The sequence below is a fragment of the Grammomys surdaster genome, unplaced genomic scaffold (genome assembly GCF_004785775.1).
Source record: "Grammomys surdaster isolate TR1022 unplaced genomic scaffold, NIH_TR_1.0 125833, whole genome shotgun sequence".
Classification (NCBI taxonomy): Eukaryota; Metazoa; Chordata; class Mammalia; order Rodentia; family Muridae; genus Grammomys; species Grammomys surdaster.
Window position 1 is genome coordinate 2,379,157 of NW_021620661.1, and position 16,210 is coordinate 2,395,366.

At 42.1% G+C, this 16,210-nt stretch overlaps 2 pseudogenes across 1 annotated transcript; both read left to right on the forward strand.

The window, feature by feature from the left end:
* Positions 1 to 5,147: 5,147 nt before the first annotated feature.
* On the forward strand, positions 5,148 to 7,581 carry LOC114640518 (annotated as a pseudogene).
* A 7,539-nt stretch (positions 7,582 to 15,120) lies between these two features.
* LOC114640505 lies at positions 15,121 to 15,738 on the forward strand (annotated as a pseudogene). Its single transcript, XR_003714150.1, has one exon. The product of XR_003714150.1 is annotated as a 60S ribosomal protein L29 pseudogene (transcript).
* Positions 15,739 to 16,210: the final 472 nt, after the last annotated feature.

Genomic DNA, 16,210 nt, shown 5'->3' on the forward strand with positions numbered 1-16,210 from the left:
ATCATGAGGGAAGCTTTGAAAGGAATGATAGAATGGAGATCCTATAAGGAGAAAATGAGAATAACGGGGCAAGAAGTGGTTTGTATGGTGAAGGAGAGGAAGACAGGGTATAATAGGCAATGCATACTTGATAATAAGACACTATTTCTTGTTGTAGAATATTTGACCATACTGTGAACCTCAAGATTATATTGCTTGCTGAAAAAACCTGTTTCTAGTTGTGGTGTAGCTCAGCCCTAGCACATACCTTTAATCCAAAAGCTTTCTGTTTATTGTAAACAGGCTTAAATAAAGTCAAGGATTTCATCCCTACTGTCTAGCTTTCCCAGGATGGATTAAATAAACAGGTCAAGAGGTGGAGCAAGCAACCAGCTGTCAGGGAGTGAACACAGGAAAAAAAACAGAGAGTAAGAGGACATCAGGAGGATGAATAGAAAGATACACAGGAAGTAAAAGGAAGGAACATTCAGTTTGAAGAGTTTTTGAGATCGCATGCTTCTCTTTTAGGACATCAACTGAGAAGGAAGGTCAGCTGGGTGATTTCTCTGCTTCTCTGAGCTAGCAGACCTTCACTCCAGCATCTGGCTCCTGAATCTTTATTGACAAAACTGAACATTTGAGCTTTTGTTTAAAAGTGATTGCCAGTGATAACAAATACTTGAATCATACAACATGTAAGGATCAAGCTGACACTAACCTGGAAATTTCATCCCTACTGTCTACCATTCACAGTGCTAGAAGGTGCTATCCAAGCTATTTGGGGAGCTTTACCCAGCCCTGGAACCTGTGAGGTACAATAATAACTGCCCTGGCAACATATGGCCACCAGTGCAATAGTGGCACAAATGTTAGGGAAGTAACCAACCACTTCTTGATTAGGATTCAAGCCTCCTCCACAAGATGCAACTCATACCAGGACCTGTTAACTAGGCCAAGAACTGGTGGCTAAGTAGGTTGAGTAGGCTGTAATGGAGAACCTACTACTGTTACTCTGCTAAGTGGACACAATGCTAAACTTTCTAAGTTTCTATCCTTATACCCAAAAACAGTGCATTTCTAAACCCTCATCAAAGAAGCTTCAGTTTTCAGTAGATGGTGATTGATACAGAGACACAGCAGTAGTCTTTGTGAAGAGAATAATAGACTACAACATGCTCAGCCCTAAATGAGACATCTGTATTAACCCTCCCCACACCTCCCAAGACTCAGATGTCATCAAAGAAGTCAGAAAATAATAAGAGCCAGAGGCAGTGGATGATTGTAGCAAAACAGTGTTTCTCTGAGCATGGCATAGCTATTTCACACAGGAAATGAAAGTGGTTGGATAAATTCAAGCCAGACAAAATCCCAGCAAGGATGGGAAGGAGTTTCTTAGTCTGACTCCTGTTTAAGTAACTACTGGCAGTTGATCTCTTTGGAAATGGGAGCGTCATTTTTTCTTTGGGGATCTCTAAGAGGTTACCCATGTTCAATTCCTTTTCCACTTCTTCCTTCTAGCTTCCTGTACCCTCACTGTTTTTAAGCCTAATATCTCCATTATTACTGTCAGCATATGCATGAGTATGAGTCATCCAATGGAGCTGAGAAGGGAATACACTTCAACCACCACTGCGGTCTTATTGAAAGACAGCTCTCATGCTGGACAGATGGCTCAATGGATGAAAATGATGACTGAACAAGTATGAAGATCAGAGTTCAGATTTCCTGCACCCACAGAAAAGCCAGGGATGGCCACTTGTGCCTATAACTCCAGATGTTAGAGGTAAGAGCAGGAGACTGGAGATTTCCTGTCAGCCAGCTTAGCCCAGACACCTCCCCCCAACCCCAAAAAAGGTAAAAGTTAAAGAGTTAAATTCAGAAAAAGACCCAGTCTCAAGAGAATAAAGCAAAAACAGATAGAATAGGTTACCCAATGTCCTCTCCTCTGGCTTCTGTATGCACACACACAGGTACACACATCTGCACACACATATATACACCATACATACATACATACATACATACAAAACATACATATATCACATATGCACAGGTGTGTGTGTGTATGTGTGTGTGTGTGTGTGTGACAGAGAGACAGAGAGAGAGAGGAAGAGAGAGAGAGAGAGAGAGAGAGAGCGAGCATGGATGGAAGACATAAGAGAAATATCAATGGTGGCAACAATTTTGTGGGAACAAGAAAACGGGCACCAAAAAGAGAGATCTAATCTATTGTTCAGTTCATAGAATTGATTGAGGCAAGCAATGATATATTTATCTCTTCAATTTTGCTGAAATTCAATATAGATCTGATGCATCAAATAAAAGACAGAGGTTTGGGATACAGCAAGCCATGTATCATTTTCAAATGTGATATAAGTTGTCACACTAATCTTCCTTAGTACAACTAAGATAAATACAGTGCGTAGAGAAACAGTGTCTGTGTATCAAGCAGTTGAGTTACTTTGATCTGGGCCGATGAGCCAAGAGAGCGCCCCTAGTTCTGAGTGATCTGAGATATACAACTGAGCTACAGACTGGTGATGGACACTATTGTTAATCTATCCTTGCAATCTCGAAACCAAAGAACTTTGAACTCAATGGAGATATTGCATACTACCAGAAAACAGGCAATATTCTGTCCTAAACTTCTCATATTGATCTTACACACCAGTACAGCTTAAATTATCAAGTATATTTTAAGATTCTGACTTCCCTTTGAGAGATTGAGGGTCTAAAAATACACAGTAGGGAGTCTTGTTTAGCCTCTGTAGACTGTGAGGCAGAAGTAACAGCTGTCTTCCTTCAAAGATTCAAGGCACTCCTGTGACAGCAAGTTGATGAGGACACAACCACTTTGCCCAGCTTTTGATTCCAAATCACCCATCTTCTGCCTCTTGCCAGACCCACCTAGATCCTGGGAACATTCGTTTTGCACTCCTCATCCTGACAAGCCCCTCACTTTCTCAATGGCAATCCTGAGGTGGCTGGCAACCACTGACTTTATTTCATACCATCTTAGTGGGGAAATGAAGTTTACATTGTCAGAGTTGGGTTTTTTCAGTCTTTTTCTCTTTGTTTTGTTTTAATAATGTTGCCTCATTCATAGGCATTTATTCATCATGGGAAAAATTCCCATTACAGAGTATCACAATATAAATTCTACCCAGTCACTTCAGAAACAAATAGCATAGTGCATGAATAATTTCAGATGCCAAAGAAGAAAGAAAGAAAAAGAAAGACAGACAGACAGAAGGCATGAAAGAAGAGTCAGGCAGGAAGGAAAGATGGAAGGAAGGAAAGAACAAAGGAAGGAATGAAGGAACAAAGGAATGAAGGAAGGCAGCCAGGGAAAGAAAGAAAGAAAGAAAGAAAGAAAGAAAGAAAGAAAGAAAGAAAGAAAGAAAGAAAGAAAGAAAGAAAGGAAAGAAAGAAAGGAAAGAAAGAAATTTACAAAGTGTATAAGAAATGACACAATACGACTCAATAACCTTAATATGAAGTACATACAGATTTGTTTAAATTCTGATATTATTCTAATGGCAGTGTGTTTTCTCCTCTATGGGTAGTACAGGAAAAAAAACTTTAAAAATAATTGCTACCAGGGGGTGGTGGTGCACACTTTTAATCCCAGCACCTGGGGAGCAGAGACAGGCAAATACTGAGTTTGAGACCAGCCTGGTCTACAGAGTGAGTTGCAGGGTAGCCAGGGCTACACAGAGAAACCCTGTCTCAAAAACAACAAACAATTAAAAGTGCTAACTAAGAAGACTTATCATGGGAAAACAGAAATAAGATTCATCCATCCAAACATATGCACACACAACAGAATAGAAACATAAGAAATAAAAAGACAAACAATGTGACTTCTGGAAGAGATCACAGCTCTTCAGCCTCCAGATAGGGATGTAATTAGAAGTCTACTTTTCAAAATGATCCATGTCCAGTGTCCTTAAAGAGGCTCAAATAAACAAACCAGTGAAGCAGTTCATTCAAACCTACATAGGAATTCCAACCTTAAATGAGAAATTCAGCAATTTTTAACGCAAAGCTCAACAAAAGATAGATGCTGAAGGGAAAAAAATGAATCTGGAAGCAAGAAGCTCAGTCACTCAATTAATAAAACTCAGTGAAAGAGTCCCCAGTGGACAAACCAGACAGAAGAAAGAACATCAGGAATGGAAGACAGGGCCAAGGAACAGTTGAAGACCAGAAAAGAAAAAATAAACAATCCTGAACACTACACTCAAAACCTCTGGGACACAATTAGGAACTCAACTCACAGATGTGTCATAAAAACAGGTAACTTAGATACAGACTGAAGACATAGACAACCAACTCAATAAAATCATAAAAAATTTCTTGAATCCAGGAAAGGAAACAAGACATCACAATACAAGAGTTATTTAAAGCTTTAAACAGACTTGAGTAACAAAGAACCTCTCCACATGAAATAATAGTTAAAATAGCAAGAACACAAAACAGCAAAGAATATTACAAACTGCCATAGAATTTTTATTTTTGTGGAGGCAAACCTATCATACCAACATCAGTCCTCTCACCAGAAACCCTAAGTCAAAAGAGCATGCTCTGAAATAAAAAGTTAATTGGCATTACTGAAAAAGAAGGGGAAGGGGAGAAGAAAACAGAGAAAGAGCTCAGGGACTAGTGTGCATTTCCAAGACAAGCAAGTGAGATTTAGGAAAGATTTCAGCATTATGCAAACTGACAAGCTCTAAGATGAAGAGAACAAAAAGGAGTAACTGTCTCTCTGCAGCTTGAAGTAGCTGAACACATCACACCCACGATCAGGAAACAGAAACTGGCAATTGTATGCACACTGCTCTGTCCCTTTCTGTTTACACAGCCAGGATCCTAACCAAGGTAATGTCCATGGTCAGTGAATCTTCCCACCTCAGTTTATGATATCAAGATAATCCCATATAGCATGCCCAGAGGCCCATGCCCAGGTAATTCCAGAATCATTAAATTAAAAATTAACATTAACCTTACGGTACGGGCAAGGGAGAGGAGGTGGCTGTTTGAGCCGCCGCCATTGGAGTGCCCCCCCCCCTCTTTTTCCCCCTTCGCCTCCTGACAGGCAAGGTTTAGGGGGAACAGAGCCCTGGGAGGCCGGGTCGGGCTCGGGGGCCACCATGGGGGCCCGGGCCATGGATGTACATCGCCTGAAAGTGAACGAACTTCGCAAGGAGCTGCGGCCTGGACACTCGTGGCCTGAAGGCCGAGCTCGCTGAGTGGCTGCTGGCGGCTAGAGGCCGAGGAGCCCTAAAACAAACCGGAGCTCGAGGCTGACGACGAGCCGGGGTTACCTGGGCACAAACAAGAGAAGATGTCATGGACAATATTACCAGACAGAACCAATTCTATGAGACACCGGTCATCAAGCAAGAAAATGAGACAAGCTACGATAGGAGACCACTAGACATGGAACCACAGCAACAAGCATATCACCCAGTAGAATTGAAGACAGATGAAGCAAGAAGCCTCACCCAGCTTCCTTCTCCCTGAAGCCTCACAGCTCAAGACAGGCAGACCACAATTCCAGAATCAGAAGAGGCATTTTGAAGAGAATTGAGGCCGTGGGTACTTCGAGCACTGAGAGGACCGAAAGGGCCGTTCTCCTCAGCCTCCTGCTGAAAAGGATGAAGATGACTTTGATGACACTCTTGTTGCCATTGACACATATAACTGTGACCTGTACTTCAAAGTGGCCCAAGACCGGAGTAGTGGCTATCCACTGACGATCGAGGGCTTTGCATTCCTGTGGTCAGGAGCCCGTGCCAGCTATGGGGTCAGAAGGGGGCGTGTGTGTTTTGAAATGAAGATCAATGAGGAAATCTCCGTGAAGCACCTTCCATCTACAGAGCCCGACCCCCACATTGTCCGTATTGCCTGGTCCTTGAACTCTTGCAGCACTCAGCTAGGTGAAGAGCCTTTTTCCTATGGTTATGGGGGCACAGGGAAGAAGTCCATCAATAGCCGCTTTGAAAACGATGGAGACAAATTTGCAGAGAACGATGTGATTGGCTGCTTTGCGGACTTTGAATGTGGAAATGATGTGGAGCTTTACTTTACCAAGAATGGCAACTGGATGGGCATTGCCTTCCGGATCCAGAAAGAAGCCTTAGGGGGCCAGGCCCTCTACCCTCATGTCCTGGTGAAGAACTGTGCTGTGGAATTTAACTTCGGGCAGAGAGCAGAGCCCTACTGTTCTATTCTCCCAGGGTTCACGTTCATCCAGCACCTTTCCCTCAGTGAGAGGATACGAGGCACCATTGGACCAAAGAGCAAAGCAGAATGTGAGATCCTGATGATGGTAGGCCTGCCTGCTGCCGGCAAGACCACATGGGCCATTAAACATGCAGCCTCCAACCCTTCCAAGAAGTACAGCATTCTGGGTACCAATGCCATCATGGATAAGATGCGGGTGATGGGCCTGCGTCGGCAGCGGAACTATGCTGGCCGCTGGGATGTGCTGATCCAGCAGGCCACTCAGTGCCTCAACCGTCTTATTCAGATCGCTGCCCGCAAGAAACGAAACTATATCCTAGATCAGACAAATGTTTATGGGTCAGCCCAGAGACGGAAAATGAGACCATTTGAAGGCTTCCAGCGGAAAGCTATTGTAATCTGTCCAACTGATGAGGACCTAAAAGACCGCACAATAAAGCAAACTGACGAAGAAGGGAAAGATGTCCCAGATCATGCAGTCTTAGAAATGAAAGCCAACTTCACTTTGCCCGATGTTGGGGACTTCCTAGATGAGGTTCTGTTCATTGAGCTCCAGCGAGAGGAAGCTGACAAGCTGGTGAGGCAGTACAACGAGGAAGACCAGAAGGCTGGCCCACCCCCTGAAAAGCGCTTTGACAACAGAGGTGGTGGCTTGGTGGCAGTTTCCAGCGTTATGACAACCGGGGCCCTCCTGGAGGCAACCAAGGAGGCTTCCAGAACCAGGGACATGGTGGTAGCAGCGGTGGTGTTGGAGGCAACTACCGAGGAGGTTTCAACCGCAGCGGAGGTGGTGGCTACAACCAAAACCACTGGAGTAACAACAACCGGTTTAACAACAACTCCAACAACCGAGGCAGCTATACCTCGGTTCCTCAGCAACATCCACTACCACATCAGCCACCACCACAGCAACCACCGCCACCACCTAGCTATAGCCCTGCTCGGAACCCTCCGGGAGCCAGCAGCTACAACAAAAACAGCAACATCCCTGGCTCCAGCGCCAATACCAGCACCCCTACAGTGAGCAGCTACAGCCCTCTACAGCCGAGCTACAGCCAGCTGCCCTACAACCAAGGAGGCTACACCCAGGGCTACCCAGCCCCACCACCTCCACCTCCGCCACCACCTGCCTACAACTATGGGAGCTATGGCCCGTACAATCCTGCTCCCTACACCCCACCACCACCCCTCACTGCCCAGACCTACCCCCAGCCCAGCTATAATCAGTATCAGCAGTATGCCCAGCAGTGGAGCCAGTACTATCAGAACCAGAGCCAGTGGCCTCCATACTAGGGGAACTACAACTATGGAAGCTATTCGGGCAGCACACAGGTGGGCACGAGCACACAGTAGGGGGTGATGGAGCCTCCAGAGGCCCGTGCCGGCTGCATCTACTAGACCTGCCTTGGCTCCTTTTCCCCTCTGAGTCCTGTGGTGCTGGGGACAGGGTTATCCCAGGGCTGAATCTCTCTAGCCCACTTTCTCCAGAGGGCTTCTCTCTCCAAACAGGCCAGGCATTTTTCTCTCTGGATTCAAAACAGGCAACAGTGACCTTTTCTTTTATCTTTGTCCCCTCCATTTCCTCCTCTCCCTGCCTTTTAACTAAAGAATCCTCTCCCGTGGTTACCCAGTGACTGGGGAGGACCCTTGCCTGTCTGCTCCTCCCTACTCCGCTTTTTAGCCCGTTGGCTTCCCAGACTCTCAGGCAATTGGTTGTAAATTCTTCCAGGAGCTGTTTTACTATCTACTTCTCATGATTTAAAAAAAATTTTTTTTTCAAAAACTTAAAAAAAAAAGTTTAAGAAGCAAAATGCAGAGAGAGGAAGCAGTGACTTTTTTGGTAATTATGCTTTTTTTTTAATTTTTAGAATTTGTCTGTTTTTTACTGTACGTCAGCCGTTGATACTTCATCGAATAACCATTTCTTTGCTGAGTTCAGGTAACCGAGGAAGAGCCACACCCTTGAAACAAACAACAAAATCACCTTTAACCTAACTTTTTATATGATGCCTCAGTTCCCCGTAACTTTGCAAACACGCGTCTGTTCAGTTGGATAGTAACTGCTTTTTGTACTTGGAGAGAGGGTGACTATTGAACTTGAAACCTTTTACTCCAGGAGTCTTGGTAGTTTCTGGTGGGCTTAAGCGGGTGAGAGGGTGAAGGGAAGGTGGGGTTGGGGCCAGCTTCCCTTTAGACCCTAAAGTTCCTCCTCCACTACCACCTCCATTGCTCTTCCGGGTGCCAGACCCCCAAAGTTTTACAGTGGTCCTTTTGATTACTCTCACTTCCCCTTACCCGAATGTTCTAACCGGACTTTAGCAAACTGCACTTATCAAGAGATGTTTTACCCTGTTTTGTTTTCTTTTCTTTCAATAAATGACATGGCACCTGTAAAAAAAAAAAAATTAACATTAACCATCACGCTAGGAGAGGAAGCAGCATGGTTATCACACAAAACGCAGGGAAGGCTTCTGACGTTAATCATTCATTCACACGAAAAGGTCAAAGAAACTAGGAATACAAAAAAAATCATAGCTCAGGTTTATGAAGGCTATATACAGCAAAACTACAGTCAATATCATAATATTAAAAAAAAAAAAAACACAAGTCCTCAAACTTAGAATTGAGACTAAACTGTTCATCCCCTTCTATTCTTATTCAGAACAGTGCTTGAAGTCTTAATTACAGCAATAAGACAAGACAAATAAGAATGATGTAAATGAGAAAATAAGAAATAAAATTACCCCTATGTGCAAACAATAAAACCTCATACTTATTAGATCCTAAATATTTCACCACAATAATCTTGGATCTCGTAAACACTTTCAGAAAAATAGTAAGATACTAAATCAATACACAACAGTAACACTTCTATATACAAATAGTGAACACGCTAAGGAAAAGAGCGGAACAGTCCATTTCACAATAGCTTCAGATAGATAGATGATAGATAGATAGATAGATAGATAGATAGATAGATAGATAGATAGATCAATATAAAATAGGTAGATAGATGACAGATAGAAGACAAACGGATGATTGATAGATAGATAGATTGATCAATATAAGATAGATAGATGACAGATAGAAGACAGACAAATAGATGATAGAAGATAAATGATAGATTGATAGATAGATAGATAGAGAGAGAGAGAGAGAGAGAGATAGAGATAGAGAGAGAGATAGAGAGAGATAATCTAGGAATAAGCCTGGCAAAAGACTTGACTCGACAGTGAAAACAAAAAAATGCTTAACAACAGAAGCCACTAGAAGATGGAAAGATATCTGGTGTTTATAGATAAACAGAATAAACTTTGTGAAAATAACTACATTACTAAAACCAATCTACCAACTGAATGAAATTTTTATGAAAATACTAATGCTATTCTTCACAGGGAAAAAAAAACCTAAAATGTATATATACAAAATATTCCCAAATAATACAATCCTGAACAAACAAAACAATGCTCATGAATCTCAACATGCAATTTCAAAGTACCCTGCCGTTAGCAAGTAAGAAAAGCGCTCAGTACTGCCACACAGGCCAGGAAAATAGAACAGAGATATTGAAGTAAACTGAAGAGCAATGACCTAATCAGCTGTGGTCATTTGATTCTCAACAAAGGTACCAAACATCCATTAAAGAAAAGACAGCATCTTCTGCATCAACGCCGTCTTCTTCAAATCTTGCAAAATAGAAACTTTATATTCCTTAGACAAAACTTCCCATGTACTTCAGCCCCTGGCAACCACTGCTCTGCTTTCAGTTTCTATGAGTTTCACTGCTTCAAGTATGTCACAGAAATAAGTCAGTTATGTGTTTTATTATACATAGCATATTTTACATATCCCATTTCTGTTTAGCAAGATCAGAAAAGTATAGTTTCATCCCACAAAATAACAATATTTAACACTACTGAACTGTACAGTTAAAAATGGTTAAGGTGATAAACTTTTATGCGGTTCTTACTGTCAGAAGGATTTCTTTGCCGAGTCTGATAGATTCTGGAGGAGGGTGGATCACTTCAAAGCCTGCAATCATAGAGCTTCGGAGCCAAAAAATGAAATAAAAGACAGATATGTTTTTCCCTGTACTGACTGATGAGTCACCCTGGGTGTCTGTGGAGAAAAAAGAAGACCTTTTTATCCACACATGAGCGGAGCTGTGGAAATTCACAGACACAGTCAGACCCTGCACAAACCCTCCTGATGTGAAGAATAATGAGTGCTCTCTGAAACTAAAAATAAAAAGAGTTTAGGTTAGAATTTTATCTCCCGAGATGGCAGCAAAAATTTTGCATTTTATGTTTTTGACTTGAAGAAAAAAAAAAACCCTCTTGTGCTTAAAAAACCAAGAGCTGAAGCTGGAAGTTTCATTCTGTAAGCAAAGAGCTTGCCTACTATGCAGGAAGCTACTGGGCTTAACTCACAGCATCACCAGACGTGGTGGGGTATGGCTATAATCCCAGCACTGGGGGAAGGGAAAGAGGAGGGTCAGGAAATCGAAGTCATCCTCAGCTACATAGTGAGGTTTGCTACAACCTGGGCATGCATGAGCAGTGGTTATGATAAATAAATATTTCCAAATGAGAACTCGACCTGCTATCATTAACATCAATTCAATACGGGAAAGGCAGAAAACGTACTGTATAATGCTTCATTCCTGTCCTTTGGCTTTCACACTCTAGCTCTTGGATTTTAATTATCTCCTTGCTATAGATTAATTGCTCCTGCTCATAATTCCTAGAGCTGCTCCTGGAATAGGCAGCTCATATAGTCCCAGTTCTATCCCCACAGCGTCATCAAACATTGAATAAAGACAAGACCAGTGGGTCACGGGGCAAAAAGGCAGTCTTAATGCAAACCACTCCATAATGACTTTGTAATAAAAGGTCTACTGTTGTCTCTGGGTAAAGTTGCCCATTGGCTACAAGTACAGACGTCACTTTGTTTCACCAGCTTTCCACCCTGCCATGGTGTCTCGGAAGAATGTCAAGGGAAGAACCATGTCACGAACTTGCCAAATGCACCTCAATAAATCTGAGTTTACTTTGCTGGGGAAATTTCATTTGGCTCTGCTCTATCAACATCTCACGGCCTCGCTTCTCTATGAATACAATTGAGCTATAAATAGTGAACATTCAGCTCTGTGAAATGGAAACTGGAATCTATCCAGGAAACAGACTGGTGTAGTGCTCTGAGGTAGGCCATCCCTAAGGCACAAAGTTCAGACTCCATTGAGCATAACAAAAGAGCCAGGGTTGCTATGTATGTGTGTGTCAAAGCTTAGTTGGACTGGCAGACATTATCCCGAAGTAAGCACTCTTGAAAGCATTCTGAGTACTGGAGGGGGAATTTGGGGATGAAGAATTTATAGCAATACAATCAGAATTTGCCCTCGTGAAGTTTATTTGCATGTCAAGATGATAAACACTACCTACATAATTCTAAAAAGGCATAATCAAGTGTCAAATTATATAGTGTGTGCTCTATTTTGGAAAATAATTCAGAAGAAGAAAAGATGAAGTTGGTATACAGTATTGAAAATGGTTGAATAAACTTTACAAGATTCCAGAATTAAAAAAAAGACTTTAGTAGAATTTGCTATTTAGTAGAATAATTTGAGGCTAGTGAGGTTAATCAGTGGGCAGTGCTCTTACCACAGAAGCACAAAGGCCTGAATTCACATCCTTGAGCTCATGTAAAACCAACAGGAGTAGAATCTGAAATCTTGCTACAGTGAAAAGAGAGACAGAGAGAGAAGACTCCTCAGAAGCTTGAGGGACAACTAACCTGCAGTATGCATTACCATAGCAAATAAAGGTGACCTACCTCAGAAAAAGTGAACGCCTGGCATTGTTCACTAATCTCAATCTAACCTCAGTACAATTATTGTGGCATGTGTATGCCCACACTCTCACACAGGAATGTGCACGTGTGCACACACACACACACAAACACATACCACTAATGCTTCACTGTCCATTAAACTACTCAAAATTTTCTCTATTTTCCTTTTAATCACACTTCTATCAATCTATACAATCCTGTAATAATCCAGCATTCATCTCATTTTATACTTTTTCTAAACTGGGGCTAAAAAGATTTATCAGTGGTTTAGAGCACATACTGCTTTTTACTAAATTTGGTTCCAAGACCCATATCAGGCATTTGACAAGCACCTGTTATTCCAATTTCCAGGGAATCCAAGGCCTCTGTGGCCACCTGCACTCTCACACATATACCTACACACAGAATCACAGATACACACGTAATTAAAATTCTTGTTGTTTTTAATCAGTTTTTTAAAAGAATTATTTATCTTATGTATTTGAGTGTTCTATCTCCATGTACGCCTGCACGCCAGAAGAGGGCATCATATCACATTACAGATGGTTGTGAGCCATCATGTGGTTGCTGGGAATTGAACTCAGGACCTCTGGGAGAGCAGTGCTCTTAACTGCTGAGCCATCTCTCCAGACACTCCTAATGAGAAATTTTAAAAATAAATCTTAAATTGCTGGCATCAGCACAGCTCACCCATATAAAACCTCAAACTAGACTTTATTAATTAGAGTTTAACATTGGTTCATAGTTTTGAGGGATAAATTCTACACAAAAAAATTGAGTTTGACAAATTATGATCCTGTATAACACAGCATCCCAGTCTCACCGTATATAACACCAAAACAAAATATACGTAGTAAAATTATTATCACACCTTCCTGGTTATAGTCAACTTTCTAGAGAGTTCAAGACAAGAATCAGGTGAAATGCTGGATCTTATCTTCCCACCTGGAATCTGAAATGCAAAAACCTGTGTGCACACAATTCTCTTTTCTGTGCTCTGATGGATGCACATGGCCACACCCTGCCTCAGAAAGTTTCCTAACAGTAGGCAGACAAAAAAGGGGGCCTACAGGTACATGGCTATGGCACAGTCGTGACACTCTGAAAGCCATAACTTTCAACTGTTTCCTTGCTGCTTTATCTATCAAATGAGAGAAGTCATATGGCATCTGTCTCAGCAGATAAACTCATAAATCAAATGATAGTAGGAGGTATTTAGGTATTTTTTTGACATCTGCTGCAAGGCGAGAAACCACCATTATGACAATTTTCTGTTAGTACTATGTTCGCCAATAACTACTTCTATTGAAGTTATCGAATATAGCTTCTGCAGACTCTAGGCCTGGTAATTATTATGGCACACAGCCAGGAAGTCTCTGTTGTTGAAATGAGAAGTAAGACCTTTAGGTATGAGGCCTAGAAGAACCTACAAACTATGACAGCACCCAAATCATCTTGCCCTCCTCTTAAAAGAATAATAGGAAGCCACCTCAGGATTCAGGAACTGTGAACAGGTTCCTTTATCTTCCACCAGAGGAAAGTACTGCTACTTACTGTGTCAGGGATGCTTTGACCTAAAGGCAACCAAGCAAAAATAAGAGCACTGCACCCCAAAATGGGACAAGTATACAAAAAACTGGACAGTCACCCAAATGCATACCTCTTTACCTGGCCTTGTATGTGGCCACAGGCACAGTAGGAAGCTCCTGTGCTGTTTAACCCACACATCTGAACTGGCTCCCTTGCAGACAGATCTCCAGGAGGCTGGAGGACACCATTGTGTGCACTGACAACAGAAAGGTCACATTTTTTTACTTTTGACCCAAGGTCTCATGTTGCCCGGGCTGCCCTCAAATTTTATACTTTTTGTACTTTAATAACCTTGACTGTGCTAAGATTCCATGCATGACTCTTTAACATCTGGCTTCGTGTTCGTATCCACAAATCAGTTTCTCCCATTTTAGAACATAGCGTAACTTGAATTATATTGAAATTTTATTGTAAGGCTTCACTCGTTCGGCATAAAAGATCTGACACTCGCTCCAATGTGTGCATGAATCAGTAGTTTATCCTTTCTGGTACTGCAGTAGTCCACTGGCTGAACACACAGTACTTGGTTTATCTTGCTGATAATCACAAGGCTTGTTTCCAGTTCAGAGTTATTTTGGATAAATCTGCAATCAACATTGACTATATGTCTTTTTGACCCTTTATGTCAGGATCTAGAATCGAAATCACTGTGTCAAGGGGCAGATTATACATCTGTCTTAATTTTACAAAAGCAGCCAGACCTTTATCCAAATTGACTGTTTCATTTCGTGTTCCTAACAAAGATGTAGGAGAGTTCTGTCTGTTCCTCAGCTTCATCAACACCAGCAGCCCCTGCATGTGTTCCATTCTAATAGCTAAGTCTTGTCTTCCGGTTCTCTTCTTAATGATGTTGTTACATCCTGGGACCAAAATGAAGGTAAAAAATAAGTCCACAGACTATATCAGCATTGTATTGAAAGCACAGAACAAGTAAAGAAGAAAATAGGAAGACACATGATAGCAAGTCTCATGGCATGTTTTAATTAGATTTTGCCCTGTAACATATTCATGGGTACCCATTAGAGTTTTATGTGTTTCTGAGAGCACATTGGGGAAGGCATATCAGACCCTCAGACCTATGACTTGTATTTTATTTCTGCTTTGAAACCAAAAGCCAGAGAAATATATGCAAAGGGTTATTTACAAAACTGCATCTTATCTGGGAACACTGGGAAATTCAGGAATGTGTTCAGTCATTGGAGACCATTAGTATTTATTTGACCAAAATCTGAAGAACTCAGCAAGATGACAAAGCACGGTATTCGATCTTGCTTCTAATCTGGGTATAGGGGCATCATCATCACACTCAGAGAAAACAGTCGTTTTTTTTTAATCTGAGGTAAATACAAGTAAAATTTTCTCTAATGATGCCCAAAATATCTCAGAAGATTCCACGTGTCCTATTCACCAGTAATTTTTTCTAATAAAAAAGTTATTAGCTCTTTCTCTTCCGGTCCCAGGTGCTGCAGAAGCCACGGGTTACCGTGCAGACATGGCCAAGTCCAAGAACCACACTACACACAACCAGTCCCACAAATGGCACAGAAATGGCATCAAGAAACCCCGGTCACAAAGATACGAGTCTCTTAAGGGGGTTGACCCCAAGTTCTTGAGGAACATGCACTTTGCCAAGAAGCACAACAAGAAAGGCCTGAAGAAGATGCAGGCCAACAATGCAAAGGCAGTGAGTGCACGCTCAGAGGCCATCAAGACCCTTGTGAAGCCTCAGGCCATCAAGCCCAAGATGCCAAAGGGCCCCAGCCGCAAACTCAGTCGCCTGGCTTTCATCGCTCACCCCAAGCTTAGGAAGCAGATTCGAAGCTTCATGGCCAAGGGTCATAGGCTCTGCCAACCAAAGCCCAAGGTTCAAACCAAGGCAGAGGCCAAAGCTCCAGCTAAGACCCAGCCCAAAGCTCCAGCCCAGGCTCCCAAAGGTGCCCAGGCCCCAGTGAAGGCCCCATAGAAAAGGCTCCTGCCAACGTGAAGACAGATGGATTGCCGTGACACACCTACCCACACACTATTTGCAGATGACCAGTGTCCTATGCTGTTTTTACAAATAAACTCGAGGCAAGATCTGTTAAAAAAAAAAAATTATTAAGCCAGACAGTGGTGGCGCATGCCTTTAATCCCAACACTTGGGAGGCAGAGGCAGGCAGATTTCTGAGTTTGAGGTCAGCCTGGTCTACAGAGTGAGTTCCAGGACAGACAGAACTACACAGAGAAACCCTGCCTCAAAAAAAAAAAAAAAAAGAAGAAGAAAGTTATTAAATATTTTTCTAAATTAGTAAGCAGTTTCATAGATAGAAGCTTCAGGAAGATCTGAGTGTCCTATTGAAGAAGTTTGTGAGCTTCCTGTTTGCTTTATGATAAGATTAATACATTTTCTCAAATACAACTTCTGGACATCGACTCTCCTCTCTCTCTGAGTTGAGCCCCTTGAATCATTCTCTTATGTTTGTAAACCAGCAGTCCTTATTAATTCTCACTCTAGAGCAAGTTTCTGAGCTGCTAAGCACCCACCAGGAATGTAGGCAGGCAG